The 19,681-nt window shown below is 38.9% G+C and overlaps 1 protein-coding gene across 1 annotated transcript in view; it reads left to right on the forward strand.

Moving 5' to 3' along the window:
- GPT2 (glutamic--pyruvic transaminase 2) overlaps positions 1-19,681 on the forward strand; it is a 690,974-nt gene that overhangs the window by 109,426 nt on the left and 561,867 nt on the right. The gene's annotated exons all lie outside the window — the stretch shown is intronic.

A 19,681-nucleotide genomic window follows, 5' to 3' on the forward strand; every position in this document is an offset into this window, starting at 1 on the left:
AAGTATCCTTTCTATAGGCCTTTATACATGCATAAATGCTAAACCTTGGGCCTATGGCAGTTTGAATACGTTGCTCTCTCCTTAGCCAGATACAACCCAATCTGGTTACAGCTAAGGGCATCTTTACAATGCCACAATACTCAGTCCAAATACCTATGCAGCCTCCTGGGACCTCATGGAAGAAGGAGTCAGTGGTGTCCATCTGCGTCCTGCAAGAAAGAGGTTAGAATGTATGATGTGAATGAATTCCATTCTTTCCCTTTGTCTTTAGAACCCACTGTGAATGGATTTACTCATTACATTTACAAATGTATGTCAAATGCATTAACAATTATTGAAACCACTACTACTTAGAATTGCTGAAAAATGCTATTTCATGCCTTGAAGGAAGAAACCTACCTTGGGGCAATCATTCTTCATTCCATGACAGATTCATATTAAGTAGCCAGATCTCATGAATTCACTTAAATGCTAAACTTATTATTATCCTTTTATAAAATAGTCTTATTTAAAGAAATTTACTTTGAGAAGAAATGTGAAGGGATACTGATGATAAAAACACATATTCAAGGGGCCGGCGAGGTGGCGCTAGAGGTAAGGTGTCTGCCTTGCAAGCGTTAGCCAAGGAAAGGACCACGGTTCGATCACTCCCATATATAGTCCCCCACAAGCCAGGGGCAATTTCTGAGCACGTAGCCAGGAGTAACCCCTGAGCATCAAATGGGTGTGGCCTGAAAAACTGAAAAACAAAACAAAACAAAACAACACACCATAGAGGAAATACAGGCATCTTAGTAGGAAAAAGCTGAGAGTACATATTTTAGATTGAGGTGTGGGCAAGTCTCCAGGGTGGACGAATCTAGCTGTTTTTTTTTTTTTTTGGTTTTCAGGCCACACCCATTTGATGCCCAAGGGTTACTCCTGGCTAAGCGCTCAGAAATTGCCCCTGGCTTGGGGGGGCCATATGGGATGCCGGGGGATTGAACCGTGGTCCTTTCCTTGGCTAGCGCTTGCAAGGCAGACACCTTACCTCTAGCGCCACCTCGCCGGACCCCCCCCCTTTTTTAAATGTATGTTTGTTGTTGATATTATTCACCAAAAGCTTTTATCTCTAGTTATGGGCAGTTATTTAAGAGTTTACTTCCATGTAAACTATGGCCCTGGGGGATAATAACAAACTCTGTAAAGTGAGTTGTGAACAGAAAGGGTGTTTTTTTTGGAAAGCTATGTATTCGTTGAAGGGCATTTCTCAAGAAACCTCTAATGTGACCTGGTGACACAGCATAGTTGGTAGAATCTCCCCAATGCTGAAGATGTATCAGAGTGAGGCATTCACTGTGTCAGCCTTGATGGCTTGGAGTGGTTGTTCTCACTATACAATATACACCATCTAAAATAATTTTACAAGGTACTGTTATTTTAAGGAAAAGGGGAAAACACATTTAGACAAGAAGTGAGAAGCTAACAGATTGTATAAGGTCTCCCCCCAAATTATGTGTTTGACCCTGATATATGGCATTGCTCTAATGTCATGTGGGGGCATGTGGGATGCATGGGAGGAAACTCTTTGGTTGCTATTTATTTTTTTCTAAATGGCAACCATTGTAATTTACAAAGTTCTTCATAGTTGGTTTTAGACATACAGTGAATCAGGGCCAGTCCTACCACCAGTGTCAACTGACCTCTACCAATATTGCCAGAGTTTCTCTCATGCCACCACCCTCTGCTCCCCAGCCTGCAAGTATAACAGGTCTATTTTAAGTTTGGATTGTTAAAGTTTGGGTCTCTTGATAACATTGTTGTTGACTCTGGCTTGCATACTTAGTTCTGTACTTTTTTAATACCACCAGTGCACCTGAGACCACTTGGCCACTGGCCCTCATTCTTTCATATTTGTGCTTCTCCTCCTCCAGCCAGTTTCTTTCCTTCTCCTTGCCATACTGTGGGGTCAAGGATGTTCCAGACAACTTCCATTTAAACCATTACTTTTCTTTATGAGTTATTTTAAATACCATATATGTTATATCATTCTGTATTCTGGTGGATACATTATTGTTTCGAATTTAATTTTGTTGAACAGTATACAAATTTAAAGTTTGTCTGGCAGATTCTGTCCATAGGATCATATCTTTTTATAGTTAACACATATTGAAACAGACTATTGTAATGTTAAATATAGGCCTGCTTGCGTGAAAAGAAAAAGACACTTCCAGACATCAGATTGGATCATAATGATGTGTCTGTGGTGGTCCACTATTGTGTGGATTTCTCTAGGGACCAGGCATTGCACAAAATTAGTATTGCCTGTTGTCATCAGCAAGATTGCTGTTTGAATCAGTGCATTACTGGGAGAGGCATTGATGAAACTGCTCTCCTAGGCTTCCCATGTTCTGCACAGAAAGAAGTACTTCATATTCAAAGAATGAGCCATAAGTCCCTGGAGACCAAGGAAGAGGATATAGATGAGTATGAACAAGTTTTATGAAGTGGGAACTTGACAGTACCACCGCACAGAAGCAATGGACATCATACAGAGACAAAGGAGCAAGTGTCCTTACAAAGTTACGTAAATCTTTGTGACCTGGGGGACACTACCAAGAGCACCATAGAAAAGCAAAGTGTGTCCTTGCAAACCTACAATGCAGATAAATGAAAAGCTGCACACAGGTTTTCTGGGGTCACTTATGCTGTACTACAATTTGAGGATGTACTACAATGTGCTCTGTGTGTGAAATTGACAGAAAACATAAGCCCGAAGGTACAGATTCCCTCCACAAGTGGAAATTGGTATCAGATCATGCCTTTCCTCCAAACAATGTTTTCCTTTGTCCTTGAATTCCAGATCAGGATAGTCAAGGGCTGGGATATGAAAACAGGATGATTTATTTCAAGTTGGGAAAAATCACTGGGGATGACTCAGGAACTTTAGAGCTAGTTAGTGAAAAGCATACAATCTGTTCAAAAGTGTTGTGGAATTGGGTTCCTGTCTGGACACCAACCAAAACAAAGTTAGAAAAGTGGGAGGAGAGAAAAGAAGAGAGGAGTGAAGGCAAATAAAACTCATCTTTGTTGGGCTGGAGTGGTAGCACAGCAATAGAGCGTTTGCCTTGCATGCAGCTGACCCAGGATGGATGCAGGTTAGATCCTCGGCATCCTATATGGACCCCTGAGCCAGGAGTAACACTGAGTATTGCTGGGTGTGGATCCTACCAAAAAAATAAAACCCCTCACCTTTGTTAAAGGAGATCAGAAAAAGAGGTAAAGGGAGTGAATGATGTTGGGAGAGAGAATCTCAACTTTAATTCTGATGGAATTAGGGCAACCCTAGCCAACACCATCCATTATTGCCAAACCTCATGTGGACCCTTTTGTGAGCATCTGGTAACAAATGACAATGAAGACACAAACTATCTGAATCTGTGGGACACAGCAAAAGCTCTACTGAGAGGAAAATTTATAGCTTTGCAAGCACACATCAGGAAGGAAGAGGAGGCCTACATGAAACGTTTAATGGCACAGCTTATAAAATTAGAAAATGATCAACCAAAGGAACCAAAAATCGGTAGGCAGAAGGAAATAATAAAGCTTAGAGCAGAAATTAATGAAGTGGAAATTCAAAAATCAATCCAAAAGATCAACAAAAGCAAAAGTTGGTTCTTTGAAAAAATAAACAAGATTGATAAACCACTGGCAATATTCACAAAGAAAGGAAAAGAGAGAAACCTAATAAACTGGATTAGAAATGAAAAGAAGGAGATCACTATAGATATTGCAGAGATTTAAAGGGTAATCAGAGACTACTTTGAAAAAACTCTATGCCATGAAACATGAGAACCTGGAAGAAATGGATAAATTCTTGGACTCTTATAACCTTCCATGGTTGAATAAGTGTGATGCAGCATATCTAAACAGTCCAATCACTATTGAAGAAATTCAAATGGTAATCAAAAATCTTCCTAAAAAGAAAATCCCAGGACCAGATGGATTCACTAATGAATTCTTTCAAATCTTTCAAGAAGAACTACTACCAATCCTTTTCAGGATCTTTCATGAAATTACTGGTGGGAATGCTGTCTAGTCCAACCTTTATGGAAACAATATGGAGATTCCTCAAAAAATGGGAAATTGAATTTCCATAGGATCTAGTTATAATACTTCTAGGGATATACCATAGGAACACAAAAATACAATTAAAAAATTCCTTCCTCACACCTATATTCATTGCAGTGCTATTTAAAATAGACAGTTTTTGGAAACAACCAAGATGCCCTTCAACAGATGAATGGCTAAAGAAACTGTGGTACGGGCCCGGAGAGATAGCACAGCGGTGTTTGCCTTGCAAGCAGCCAATCCAGGACCAAAGGTGGTTGGTTCAAATCCCGGTGTCCCATATGGTCCCCCGTGCCTGCCAGGAGCTATTTCTGAGCAGACAGCCAGGAGTTACCCCTGAGCAACGCCGGGTGTGGCCCAAAAAACAAAAAACAAAACAAAAAACAAAACAAAAAAAAAACAAAAAAAAAGAAACTGTGGTACATATACACAATGAAATAATATGCATCCTCAAGAGAGATAAAGTCATGAGATTTTCCTATACATGATGTACATGGAATCTATTACTCTGAAAGAAATAAGTCAGAGAGAGAGATAGAAACAGAATAGTTTCATTCATCTATGGGTTTTAAGAAAATTGAAGACATTATTGTAACAATGTCCAGAGACAAAAGAAATGATGGCCAGAAGTTACGGTTCACAATATGAAGCTCACCACAAAGAGTGGTGCATGCAATTAGGGAAATACAACACTAACAACTATCATGACAATCTTAATGAGTGAGAGAAATAGAATGCTTGTTTCAAATAGAGGCAGGGGTGGCGAAGGATAAAGGGGGTACATTGGTAGTGGGAATGTTGCTCTTGTGAAGGGAGATGTTCTCTTTATGACTGAAACACAACTAGCATCATGCTTGTAATCATGGTGCTTAAGGGAAGATTTTATTAAAAGAACAAAAACAAAACCAAAAGAGGGCCTTGAAGAGAATTCTGGAACATAGGTGGACCTCCATTCAGAAAGAAAGAAGTATGCAGCAATAAGACACTCTTCTAGCAAAGAGCCTTTTGTTCCTTTGAAAATGAAATGATTCTCTATCTTAGCCTACATTACTGTAATATCTCTGTAACACTTCATCGCAGCCATATAAAAGAGTCTGCCACTTCAAGAAGGAATTTACTGTCATTGGCTGGCATTTGGCTGAAGATATAAAACCCTACACCAGTGAGACTTGAAGAGACACTTCGGGAGTGGTGAACTGGCGAATTTTTTCTACTCCTGACTAGTGAAATTGCTCCTGGAATTTTAGAGACTTCTCTGTATTTTCCCAACAGTTTTATCCTTTTGTCCCTTATGGTTCCCTGTGCCTGCCAGGAGCGACTTCTGAGCAGATAGCCAGGAGTAACCCCTGAGCATCAACGGGTGTGGCCCAAAAACCAAAAAAAAAAAAAAAAAAAAAAAAAAAAAAGAATTTTTTGGTAAAGTTTTATACTGTGTCCAACTGTGTTTGAGTCAACTCCCTTTGTCGTGAATAGTTTGTTGTAAATAGTTTCTTTATGTTTCAAATTTTCTTTTTTTCAGACTGTTCTCACACCCACGTTCAATTTATAGAGCTAGGAATCTAATTCTAGGTAAGTAAGCACGTTGCTATGGCTAACTTTACTAAACAAAATTTATTTTCCCTTTCCGTTTTCTTGGCAAAGGAGCACCCCCCCCTCCAGCAAAATAACTGCTACTTAAATACAATTAGATTGAAACAGCTTCTATGGATGCTAAAAATCTGTAAGTTCCTGATTTTTCTGAGCAGATCTGATGATGTCATGAGCTGAAGCCCTTTGTCTATGGAAAGCCAGAAGTTTCCTGATTGCTCTGTGCAGATGAAGACATAAGTAAACTGCAGGCTTTCAGATCTGTCCTACCTGGAACTACCTACCCTAAAAAATAATTTAGATACAATAGAAAGGAGGAAGATCTTAGCCTACATTACTGTAATTTTCCTGTAACACCCCCAGTAGCAGCCCTAAAAAAGTGTCTGCCCTTTAAGAAGGACCTTAACTGTCATTGGCTAGCAGTTCACTGGGGGTATAAAACCCCAAACCAAGTGAGGCTTGGAGAGGCAGTTGTGGAGCTGCAGACTGGTGAACTGTTTCTACTCTGGACTGGTGTACTTGCTCCTGGATTTCTAGAGACTTGAGCTATATTTTCCCAATAGTTTTATTCTTTTGCTCTATTTGCTTGTTCATCCTACCTGGCCCTCTGACCTAAAACCCTGGTCCCAAATCAGCTCTTTCTCCCTCTTTCAGCCTAGAGGTTTTTCACAACTCCTCTGACCTCTCTACTCTCCCTGTTTTTAAATAGGCTTATATAAGCATTTTGTCAGTCTTGCCTACTTGGCCTCTGGCATGCTGAAGGCCCTTGATTCTGACACTTATGGACAGAATCACTATCTACCAGACAAGCTTTTTAAATTTATATGTTGTTAAATAGAAATTAAATGTGAAATAATAGTGTATCTACCAGAATACAGAATGATATAATTTCTATGTGGTATTTAGAGTAACTGCATGAAGAAATACAGTGACCTAAATGGGACTTGACACCCTTGGAACACCCTTGGACCCAGAATATAGCAAGGAGAAGGAAAGAAATTGTGTAGAGGAGGAAAAAAAACAAATATGAAGGAATTGGGAGGGGGGAGGTGGTCAGAGGCCAAGTGATTTCAGGTGCATTGGTGGAGGTAAAAAAGGACAGAATTAAATATCTAAGCCAAAGTCATGGACACTCAAACTTTAACAATCTAAACTTAAAATGGGCCTGTTATACTGGGGTGGTGGTGTCAATGGGCAGTGTTATGAGATGCATTCTGGTAATATTGGTGGAGGGAGATTGACATTGGTGGTGGGATTGGCCCTGAATCACTGTATTCTAAAATCCAACTATGAAGTTATTAAAACAATGGTTTTAATAAAATAAAAAAATAAATAAAGGACTGACGTAAGAAACACCTTAAAATTCAGTTTCCTCTTTTCAGGGTTACTTGAAGACCAGGTTATTTATAAAATTAAAAATTCTTTTTTTTTTGATTTTTGTTTTTTGTTTTTTCGGGCCACACCCGTTTGATGCTCAAGGGTTACTCCTGGCTAAGCGCTCAGAAATCGCCCCTGGCTTGGGGGAACATATGGGACGCCAGGGGATCGAACCTCGGTTCTTTCCTTGGTTAGCGCCACCTTGCCAGCCCCAAAATTAAAAATTCTTAAATCATAAAAAAAGCACACAATTTTCCAAGAAGGCATTTCTATTTTTAAAACTTATAAAGTGAATCTGCTCAATATTATATCTACATCAAATCTCTACTAGGTATCTTTTATTCAGTGTAAGTGTCTTTTTGTTCTACTATATTATCTATCAATACAGTATTGGTAATTCTTCTATTGTAGACCTTGAGAAATGAGACAGTATCTTTTTTGTTTTGTTTGTTTTATTTGGTGGCCACACCTGGAAGTTTTTACTCCTGATTTTGTGCTTAGTAATCATTCCTTGATTGGCTTTGGGGATGCTGAGTATCACACCCTGGTCAGTCATGTGCAAGAAAAGTGCCCTATCATCTGTCTATACCATCTCTACAGATTCTGGATACTATTTTAAATGATTTGAAGACCTTTAATACATGATTATATGTCTGTTTTGTCTTTTTAAAATTATAGTTTAAGGGCTGGAGCAATAGCACAGCAGTAGGGCATTTGTCTTGCACACAGTTGACCTGGGATAGACCCAGATTTAATTCCTGGCATCCCATGTGGTCCCCCCAAACCTGCCAGGAATGCTTTTTTTTTTTTTTTTTGGTTTTTGGGCCACACCCGGCGGTGCTCAGGGGTCACTCCTGGCTGTCTGCTCAGAAATAGCTCCTGGCAGGCACAGGGGACCATATGGGACACCGGGATTCGAACCAACCACCTTTGGTCCTGGATCGGCTGCTTGCAAGGCAAACACCGCTGTGCTATCTCTCCGGGCCCCAGGAATGCTTTTTGAATGCAGAGCCAGGAGTGACCCCTGAGTGAAACTGGGTGTGGCCCCAAAACAAGACAAAAAGTTCTTTGCCATCTACAAGAAACATTATAGATGTGTTCTTTGCCAGTTGACATCTTTCACTATTCTCATTGTAGTGCATACTAGCTCCTCTAGTACCCAGTGCCAGAGTCTTTGCTTCATTTCTGAGAATAAAAAACCAGGACATCAGCAACTCCAGGATAAATTATCAGCAAAAAAGATAGTGAAACTGTGTTGTATGTTTTTCAGTCTTCCAGAATTTCAGTGGGTATTAATTTCAATACCTGGCGGTGGTGACTAGCTTGGGTGTATATTCTTCATTTTATACCTTCCCAGCCCAATATCATATTCCCTCTCTTCTACAGATTTTATTAAAATATAGTATAAACTTTTGTTCAAATGGTTATCCTAGTATCTAGGTCTGGGCTCAACTAGACTAAGACATTCAGTGATTTGGACATGTGATCTCTTAGTATAAACAATACATTAATATAGAGGAATATCCATGACATGTTATTATTTGGACATATAAGATAATGGCTTATATGTAGTTTAGGTACAATAACTGCAACTATAAAGGTTTATACATTATCCCCTAGTATTTCATTATGTTAGCCAAATTGTAAGTTACTTTTTTAAAATTTTTTATTTTTAATTAGGAGAACAATGATGCAAAGAAAGAGGACAAGGTAAAGTTACAGTGGAAGGACAATCACCCATAAACAGAGTTCTCAGGAGAAATCCCCTTGCTGACACCTAAATTTTGAACTTACAGTCAAAGAACATTAAGAAAAATAAAACAGAACCCATGTACAATTACTTTGTCCACAAGTCCCCAGATTGTAGTACATTATAACTTGCTTTTTTATGAGTTTCTTCATACTTCCTTTGAAGAGGTGTTTTCCCCACTCTTAAGCATTACTAATGACAGCTGTCAGCTAACAATAACATAATGACTCCCTAATCACATGATTGGCTTTCACTCTGCAAATAATATAAGAGATCCATAAAAAAATAGGTAATTTTTCTGAACCATGAGGAAGAGGTAGTCTCTTTTCACTAAATGATAATTTTGTGGTAGTTAAATTGGTAGATAAATAAGTCAATATGTTATAGATTATTTCCCAGGATCTGTGTCACCTGGAATAAAGCAGTGCTATAATATAAAAGAGTTAGGCATGGGCCTGGGCCTGTACTTGTAACCATATATTTTCCTATTACTTGCAGTTGAATCAATCCTCTACTTTGGGGGTAGTACAGATTTCCTTCTCATAAACTGTTTTATTTTTTTCTAAGTACTATTGCAGTGGAGGCATATATGCTATATATCAGGAGTTTGGGGCCCTCTGAACTATGCTTATATTTAGTGGTACTCAGAGTCTATCAAGGCCCTGTCTGATTATGTTGTGGAACATTTTGGTCTTATCCATTCTATTATTGATATATTCTCTAGCACTTGATCTCTGGACCGAATAACTGTCTCATTTTCTCTTTCGATGTTATTTTCCTTTCCTTTCTTTTCCACAGTTACATGGCCACCCCTGGTGATGCTTGCCTAGCAGTATGAGTTTTGTAGTTCCGTAGGTAGGTTAGCATGAGGGGAGTGAGTAATTCCAATGCCACCCCCTGAGAGGTGCTCAAGGGTCCATGATGCTGGGTATCAAGTTCAGGCATGTGCTTCTCTTCTTGAATTATATTCTCAGTCCTATAAATTGTTTTCTAAATAGGTTGTGGACTGGACTAAAAAGGAAATTCCTAACTCTATATGCTAGGCTTATTTAAAATAATAATTTATTTTTGATTTTTGGGCCACACCCGTTGATGCTCAGGGGTTACTCCTGGCTATGTGCTCAGAAATCTCTCCTGGCTTGGGGGGGGCATATGGGACACCAGGGGATCTAACTTCTGTCCGTCCTAGGCTAGAGCACTCTAGGCAGACACCTTACCATGTGTGCCACTGCTTCGGCTCCTAAAATAATAATTTTTATAAGAACCACCACGTTGTATTAATCATTAATTATAGAGTCCTAGTGTAGTGGATGGATGGTGAGGTCTTTCTCTGCTCAGCCTGGCACCTTCTGCTCCTTCAGCCAGTGGGTCTGTAGGTACAGAGTGTTGGCAAAGTAATGACCACAGGCAGTCAGTTGAAGTTTCAGGAGAAATCCAGCTTTATTACGGGGCCCTAATCACCATGTATTTTTTTTTTCTCACATCGCCTCAAAGCTAAGCAGCCTCTTTCCTGCTGTTCTGCATCCATCCTGTGTCCGACCCCCTCCTCCCCACAGCCAACCCCTTAATTACCAGCCACAGACCCCTCCCAGTTGTGGGTGGGTTTTGCCATCCAGGTGAGATTAGCATATGGCATTGAGAAAGGGTAACACCACCGGATCACTCTGGATCTTAATTCTAGTTCTAGAAATATTTGAAAACTTGCCTTAGGTGTCTCTCAAGAGGTGTGTCTAACTTGGACACAGTATGATGGAATGCTGAGTAATAGGTATCAAGGGTTTCACTGCTCCTGGCTGGTATACAGTGATAAGTGGAAGTCACTGCTCTTGTAAAACCTCACAGATATGCTCTGCAACATTCAGTTTCTGGGGATCCATGGAGAGAGGATCCACTGAGAGTGTGTAGCAGAAATAAAATGTCAGTGTAGGGTAACATGCTCCATCCATGAAAAGAAGTTAAACATTTCATAGCCATTGATGGAGCAGTCCTGGTTGTCATTGAGGAACTGAAAAGAGTTGGAAAGGAGAGGCGTATGATGTAAGGAGTTGAGAAGGCTATAAGTTATAAAAGTGGTGCTCTGGTATTCTAGTGTCTGTCAGGTAAGGAAAGGAGACATAAAGACAAATGGAGTATGTGATTGAACTGAGGAGACAGAGTATAGGGCAGCAACTAAAGACTCTGCAGGAACTGAGCAAAGGTAACTGAGAAACAGACTTCAACTTGAATGTGCCAAATGTTTTGTCAAAATATAAAAACAAATCAGTATTTAAAATGAATCAGCAATGTCCTCTTCATGATTCCTGGCAAATGAGAGATGAGGCTCAAAGTTAATGTCTGATTTTATCTGATTCGCTCATTTCTTGATGTAAGTACTTTGTTGAAAAAGCACTTGGTTGAAAGCTTAATGATTTGGATTATAGGAAGAGTAAAATGTCCCAGTTCAAAACCAAAATCAAACAAACAAACAAAAAAACCAATAAAAACCTATTAAAATGTCACTGGCAGGGGCTGGATCAATAGTACAATGGGTAGTATGTTTGCTTTGCATACTGCAAACCTGGATCTGATCACTATCACTCAATAGGGTCCTCCAAATTGGCCATGAAGCATGTAAATAGATCCTCTGACCCTTTGTGTGCACAGAGAAGTTTGGAGATAAGAATGAATATCTATTGTCATCTCTTCACAGCAGCCAACAGCATTCAGGGGCTGGAAGCCAGAATTCTACCACATATAAGTAGATCAAGCTGTTCCTCTGATCTAACAGAGGCCAATCGGAGCCCCCCCCCTTTTGAATTTACTTTAGTTCTCCCTGTGCGTCTGTGTGTTTGCGTGTTTCAGAGTATGAAAATCAAAGAGACAAATACAAATACACAGAGTGGGGTATATAATAAACTTAGTTGGAATGGGGAATCTTTGACCTAAGGACCCTGAAACCCAAATGAAAGATTGTATTTGGGTTATATAAGTTTACCTGTATACTGATGAATTCCTTTGTCATCTTACCTTGGATGGAGGTGGCTTCTGTTACCTCAACTAATCGTGTTAGATAAGGTTTGTGAGTGTAACAAGGAACTCTAAATTTGGCTGTCTTTAGTTTCAGAAAAATGTCTTTTTTTTTGGAAAGGGATCACAGGGAGAAGTGGTCATGGCGAGAACTGGCTGGGTGGGCAGAAAAGACAGTAGTCAGAGACATAGTGCAAGGACAGTTTAGAGAAATGGTCCTGGCTTGTCTCTTATCATGGGGCTCTCCAGAGTGAGGGTCATGAGATTTCTTTGGGAGTGAAGTAAGGGGGATAATTGGCCTCTTGATACTTGGCAATTTCCTCTTGGATTATAGCTTTTAAAGAGTATGGTAATTTTCCAAGAAAATACCCTTTTTACACCATGATAAAAGGAGAACACTAAACACTAAACAAGGCAAACTTTAAGGCTCTCCTTAATCAGTTTCCTTGAATGGAACTAATTTACTAAACAGTGATTCTAGAAATTAGAAAGGGAGGGCTGGAGTGGTGGTGCAGTGATAGGGCGTTTGCCTTGCATGCTGCTGACCTAGGATGGACCGAAGTTTGATCACCTGGCATCCCATATGGTCCCCCAAGCCAGGAGTGATTTCTGAGTGCATAGCCAGAAGTAACCCCTAATTGTCAATGGGAGTGGCCCCAAAACAAAACAAAACAAAAAGAAATTAGAAAGGAGAGGGCAGATACAGCATGTCTGCAAGGAGGTATATCCAATAAAGGATGTACTCCATAGGTTGTTACCACGGAAAACGAAAATCTTCTACTCATAAAGGATACACAATACTTTTAGGGATGGTGATCTTAGGACGGGGAGGCCATAGCCCTCAACCTGTAGACATGACGACTGAATACCAGCAGGACTGCTGTGGTGCAGGCCTAGCTTCCCCCATGAATAAGGGGGTGCAGCCCTGGCAGACACTGCTGAGAAAAGGCCAATTGTGTCCTAGGTTAGTGCTTGGCAGGATATCAACAATGAGCTCATTAAACATTAATGCATAATGAGAATTAACAATACTGAGTAGATAAAAAAAACTGTGTACCTTTGCCCCTGTAGTCAAACAAGAGTTGCTGGAACATACCCTACTTAGTTTAAGCCACCTTTCTCAAGCTGTTAGAATCTATAATAATATTTTTCCCAAGCTGATAGAATCGACAATAATAATTTTTGGCTGGTTACTTAGTAATGTGTAGGTTACAAGAATGTTGGTCTTTTTTTTTTTTTTTTTTTTTTTGGTTTTTGGGCCACACCCAGTAACACTCAGGGGTAACTCCTGGCTATGCGCTCAGAAGATGCTCCTGGCTTGGGGGACCATATGGGACACCGGGGGATCGAACCTCGGTCCATCCTAGGCTAGCGCTGGCAAGTCAGACACCTTACCTCTAGTGCCACCGGGCCGATCCCGAATATTGGTCTTTTAATTACATCTTCTCCCCTTTTTACAATAGTTCCTTGTTTAGCATGAATAGAGAATGGGATAGTATTTTGTTGATTAATAATTTACTAGTAAAAATGATATCTATGAGGAAAGAATAAGTATTTTTCTGATTTCAATTTAGGGTAAATGAAACTGACGACAAAGAATTTATAAAATACACAAATTGTTTATATGGCTGTCTAATGATTGTGCTGACACATAATGTTTAGCCCTATGGCTTATAAACATGTCATGTGTGACCTACCCAAGTTCCTATTATTGATGATTTTTTTGCTTAAATCTGCTCTTGAATGTGTTTGGTCTCTGAGTACCCACTCTGCCAACTCTTAGTTCCCATCCTTCTATGTGAGAAATCCTGAAGCCCCTCTCAGTACTACCTGTTTCAGCTGACCTCTGGCAGTGTACTCTCCTTGTGCCTGAGAAACTTTAGATTTGGAATGTAGTTAATGGCTGACATAGCTTAATAGGAAGCATGAGAAAAAATATAGAAACTAAGGGCCCTTGTCGCAAATCATTTCTCAAACTCAACAAGACCAGAGTGTGTGATGAAAATGAGCCCTGGATTCCACACCCCCCACAAGAATATCTCAAAAGACAATGGGGAAGCCTATATTTCCTTTTTAAGTTTAAAACCTATATAATACTATTTCTTAACCTGTTTATCCCCAAATGTAAGGTAGTTTCCTGCATCACTTTGTTCCTTTAATTACTTTAAAATTTTTTCCTTTACATATATGTGAGGATATATATATTAATTTTTTGTCTTGTTTCTATTTTCTTCTCTTCCTTAACTTCACCTGCTTTGGTTCTGCTTAGTACAAAAACCTTCAAGAAAGAGTCTTGCCTGGGATAATAGCTCAGGTCAAAACCAGGGCACAGAGATTATGGACCTGACACTCAAGCCCCCAAATGCACCAGCAATATAATATAGCAACATTCCTTCTTGCAAAGGCATACTAAAAAGGGGGAAATTTTATGTATAGAAACAAGCTCTTATCTACTAGGAATAAGAACTCATACATTTTTACAATACAGGGGCACCTCCCACCTTGAATATATATCATGTGGACCCAACGTAGACTCCAGGTGATTAGACAGTGACTGTCCAACCCCTAACCCTAAATCCCAGACACAGAACTGACACATTTCTCTGAAACAGCTCCAGGAACCAAACTCCCTCTGGGACATTTTTAATACTGCTCTGACACCAACATGCACCAGTTTTGATATGGCATCCTGACAATGAGGAAATGGCAACAACTTGATCCAAGAGCAGGTTTTCTTACATCATCATCTAATGATAAGATGAAATCAGAAGACTTGTCATCCTTTGATCTGTACAATAGCCAAGATTGCTATCTACAGAAGACTGACTGTGACAACCATGACTGTGCAGAATTTATCCTAGGACCAATATAAAAGACCCTAGTCTAGGTTTTGGTCTATGATCTGTACAACAACCAAGATCTCTAATTCCAGAAGTCTGATTGAGACAATTGCAACTGAGCAGGTCTTCTGGAAACATAATGAAAGACTCTATTCTAGGCTTCATCCTAGGATCAGTGCAAAAACCAAGACCACCAACTGCAGAAGACATTAAAATAACAGAGATGGAATAGAACTTCTAGAACTGTAAAGAAAAACTCCATCCTAGGCTCCATCCTTTGACCTGTGCAAATACCAAGATCTGTAGATACAGAGGTCTGATTTTATCATCCATGACAGAGTGGAAGGTTTTCATACACCACAAAAGGACGTAGGGGAGAGTAAATGAACATGTATGGAGTTTGTAGTTATTCCCATGACAATATACTTTAAGGGTGGAGAAACCCAGAATCTCTTAGGCCAAAGGAATTCCCTTTCTAATCTTCCCAATATTTACTGTGCCTATGCAAAAAAAAAAAAAGCAGCACATAATAATGTTTTTTGGTTTTGTTATTGTTGTTGTTGTTTGTTTTCATTTTTTGTGCTTTGTTTTGTTTTATTTCAGGACCCTGGCTATTGTGTGGTGGTTGTCTTTATTGCTGTGGTGCCTTTTGGAGTTTTTGTTTGATTTTCTTTTTGTATGTTTTTCTTCCTTTTTCCCTTTCTTCTCTCAAACTGATATTTATAGCCTCTAGGAGGACTCTGTCCATTTTTTGCTTGTTTTATTTTTGCCCCATTTTATTTTTTTTCTTTCTTTCAAACTGAACCACATAACTTGAACCATCTTGTTCGGCCTCACAAATTGAGGGGGAAATAATGGAGGGTACCAAGACCAAACAGTTGTATAATCATTAAGTATAAATAAAAAAATGATCATACTTAAACACCAAATCCAAAGCCAATGACAACAGAATTGATACCCAATCTACAACAAGCTAGATCTAGAGGGGACCACTTTTACTAGCAGCCCAGGGGGGTAAAAGAGGGGGATATGTGATACATCCTGGGAACAGGGGTGGAGGGAGGACAACATTGGTGGTGGGAATGCCCCTGATTCAATGTCACTATGTACCTAAAATATTACTGTGATAAAATAAATAAATATATATAAAAAGAAGAAATTAAGGGTCTATCTTGCATATGTTTTACATCACAGTTTCTATCCTGATACCCCATGTGCCTCTAGGAAACATCTCTGAATTCAAATCGAGGAATATGCCTAAGGACAGTCAGATGGACCTCACCAATAAAAAGTGACTACTTATCTCTGAGTTACTGGCAAATAATCTTTTAATAACAAAGCACACATTTTTAAAATTTTTTTTAAAATATGAGAACAAAGATGCAAAGAAAGAGGACAAGGTAAAGTTACAGTGGAAAGACAATCACCCATAAACAGAATTCTCAGTAGTCCCATTGCCGGTATCTTAACTTTGAATAAAGCACATGCTTTAAAATATATTGATAACATAAATTGATAATTTAAGGGCTTTATTTAAAGTAAGATGAAAGGATCAAATCTCTAAATTTTCTCCATTATTTTATAAATTTCCACAATTTCTGTTCTGTAGAAAATTCACACAGTAGCATGCCAAATGCCATACATCTCTTTGAATGAAAATAATTGCTGAAATACTTCTTGCCTAGAACATCATTTTTTTTAGTCCATGCCTCATAAACTCTAGGTAAAAATAGCCAATTTTTCATCGATTTGAATAATTTTATGTTTCTACACCATTAACAATTATATCATTCTGGCCCTAAATCTGTCTCTGATTATAAAGTTTCACATGCCTACTACTGTCCTTGGTAAATCTCTGTGCAGAATGATGGCTCTGGCAAAGATAGGAGCAGAGGACTGATATTTCTTTATTTTTATTTGACCAATATTTTGTTTTTAGATATTTTAAGTTGTGCTGCCAATAGTTTCCCCCTGTGTGTATCATGACAGGGTTCTCTAGTTTATGCAACTCAGGCTGTATACCCTGCCCCAGGATCCATTCATGTTCCTAAGGGGGCTTGAAGACCCCCTAAAAGGTTGCCTTTTATTCAGATATATTATGAATTATAAATTCTTGTCTTCATGTTTTAACACATTTTGGAAAGAGTTGTAAGGTTACTTTTGCTGACAGCTGCTTGGAAAGAAACACAATTGTCTTTTCTAAATGACAACAGCTCCAGTTGTAAGAGAAATCAAGCTGAGTCTTTGTCTAATAGGGCTCTCTATGCATCAAGCAGAGAGAGGGAAACCTGTTAAAGACTGGCTCAAATGCCACTTTAATTCAATTCAACAGATATTTTATGAGCCCCTGCTGTACTTCTCCCAGCATGTTACAATTAATTTTTCCTATGCTGTTTTTTTTTACTGCATATTACTGTGCTTACTGTGATCCACATTAAATTATAGATAACCATGGATTGTTTATCACTCTGGCCAGATCATCAACTACTTCATGGGAGAAAAGGGTTCTTCAAAAGTCATCTCTTTCTCCTATATATGGCTTTCTACAGAGTAATAATGTGCGTTGAATAACTACTTTATTTTTGCTAGTATGCATTTAAGGACCTATGCCACCGATATCTGTGGTTTCCACTTCTCCAGTGCTTGGTTAAAGATTCATCTATTTGGATAGTATAATATAGTAAAACACAGACTCTATATATGCAAGTTCTGTACTTAACCCATTTACTCTGTGTCTATACTTAAAAAGTGTCAATTTAATAAGCATCATGTGACTGGAGAGCTTTCTTATATTCTGATGTAGAGGTTCTGAAAATCACCAGGAGGCTACATATTTTTGCAACAAATCTTACTTTTGGGGGGTTAAAATAGTCTATACTTTTATTAAATACTTTATTGCTCTTTTTAATTGTCTCTGTTACATAAATATAATTTTTTTGGAAATAAAACTTTATAACAAGGGATGCAAGTAAATGAAATGCTATGCATACTGGAGACATAAATTTCAAATCATGTTGATTAATCTTTCAACAAGGAGTATTTGTGCTTTTCTTCTACATAGGAATACAAATTCTACCTTAAACATGCAACAAGAGTTTAATATTTTAAGAAATTTTAAAGCTATTCCTTTGGGAATGTCAATAATTCCTCTGGAATTTATTTTTGTTGCTAACATAGGCAAAATCAGGAAGTTATAAACTATAGTTGGGGGATCGTGTTTATTTCTGACATTCTCTAATAATTTTGATCTCTCTGCCTCTACAATCAGCCGTCCCACAATCCATCCATCCATTGGTGAATCATAAATGTACAGGCAGGAAAATGGAGCTGACTTGATTGAGTACCATCCGCAGGGAGCTGCACACACTCAATATCACAGATTTATGATTCTCTCCAAGGAATGGATTACTTGCCAAAAGATTAACATCTCTACTGCACAAATTAAAAATACTATGTTTTTTGCAGCATGGAATGGACTAGCTGAATATTGGTATCTTCTCTTTGAACAACATAATTGAATGTCTCTCAGGCTGAACTTTTCATTGTATTGATTTGAATTAATTATTTGTGCATTTGTAATCTCCTGGCTTCCTCAGCTCAAGAGTCCTCCAAATCGCAATGCTGTGGAGTTGCCTGCTCCCCAGGCCTCACCACAACTCAGGAAGTCTTTGATAGTTGGGAGGACTCAGTTAAACAGAATCAGTTTTTGCTGACAAAGGAGAGCCTTCCCTGTAAAACTGACATTCCATTTCTGGGAATTAAAGTTCTGAACTTAAATTATGATGGTCTTTTTAAATTTAAAATCTCAATTCATTAGGGCCAAGTTTACAGGAGCTGTGGAAGACTGTAGTGACAGGATCAATTTTACTATAAGGGGAAAGAAAAGATTCAAGGGAGGGGAGCTGAAACAATTCCAAACCTTTTGATATTGGGCAGAGGGCTGGGATATTCCCACTTGCAAATGGGCTTAGTAGCTCCTGGAGATGACAGTGTGTAGACAGATTTTGTAGAAAATAGACTCTTTCAAAGCAATATAGGAAATTTGATAAACTCTAATTTACTTAAGAAAGACATTGAAGGTCATGCTGTGGGTGGAACTTACCCTTTTGAAGGTAAAACTGCATGTACCAGCCTACCAATTTGGGATTCTAACTCCTTTACAATGCCTTCCTCCCGAGTCCTTTGGCCAGAAAGTCTCAGTTCTGACATTTGTCCATCTGGAAGGTGGCACAGCTAAAAAAAGCTAGTGTCTCATGTTCACCGACTGAAGCATGCAGTGTCAGCTAATCTCAGGTGTTACACTGTGGGTGGGACCTGCCTCCCAAAGCTGAAACTGCATGCTCCAGTGGGTCCAGCATTCCTGGTGCATATAATGCATCCTGAGCCTACCAACTTGGAACTCCAGCCCTTTTAGTTGTGTGCTGCCATTGTTTGAAACGTCTGTGAGGGAAAGTTGTAGTTCTAACGTCTATCTGACATGTGATCTTCCAGTCTACCAACATAGTTCCAACCCAATCATTTTAGCTGTGTCGCCTTCCACTTCCAAAGTCTCTGGAATAAAATGCCAGGGGCATCACTGAAAGCTATTATCACTGAAAGCTAAAACTGGCCTCCCTGACAAATTCTTATGACCCTGTTCATAATTTTAAAGCCTTGTTGAAAACCTCAGGATCAAAATGATCAATGTCTACATTTTATGGAAAAAATCATTCCAAATAGATCTGTTAACCATAGATCAAGAATCGTATAGGTCATTCCATCAGCCAAGGAGCTGTAGGGAGTTGAATGCTTCATTTCACTCTTTGTAATGTCATCACTTTAACCAGAGCCTAGCAGAGAATACCATGCATAAAAGTATCTCAAAATATTTTTTTGCTGATAGTTTTCTAGATCTTCTAGACCAGTTTGTTTTCTTATTTTCTTTTTGTAGATGAGGCAAACTCATTCTGATCTTCAAAATATTTGGATGTGAGGGCCCGGAGAGATAGCACAGCGGTGTTTGCCTTGCAAG

This window comes from Suncus etruscus, chromosome 14 (assembly GCF_024139225.1).
Source record: "Suncus etruscus isolate mSunEtr1 chromosome 14, mSunEtr1.pri.cur, whole genome shotgun sequence".
NCBI classification, from domain to species: Eukaryota; Metazoa; Chordata; class Mammalia; order Eulipotyphla; family Soricidae; genus Suncus; species Suncus etruscus.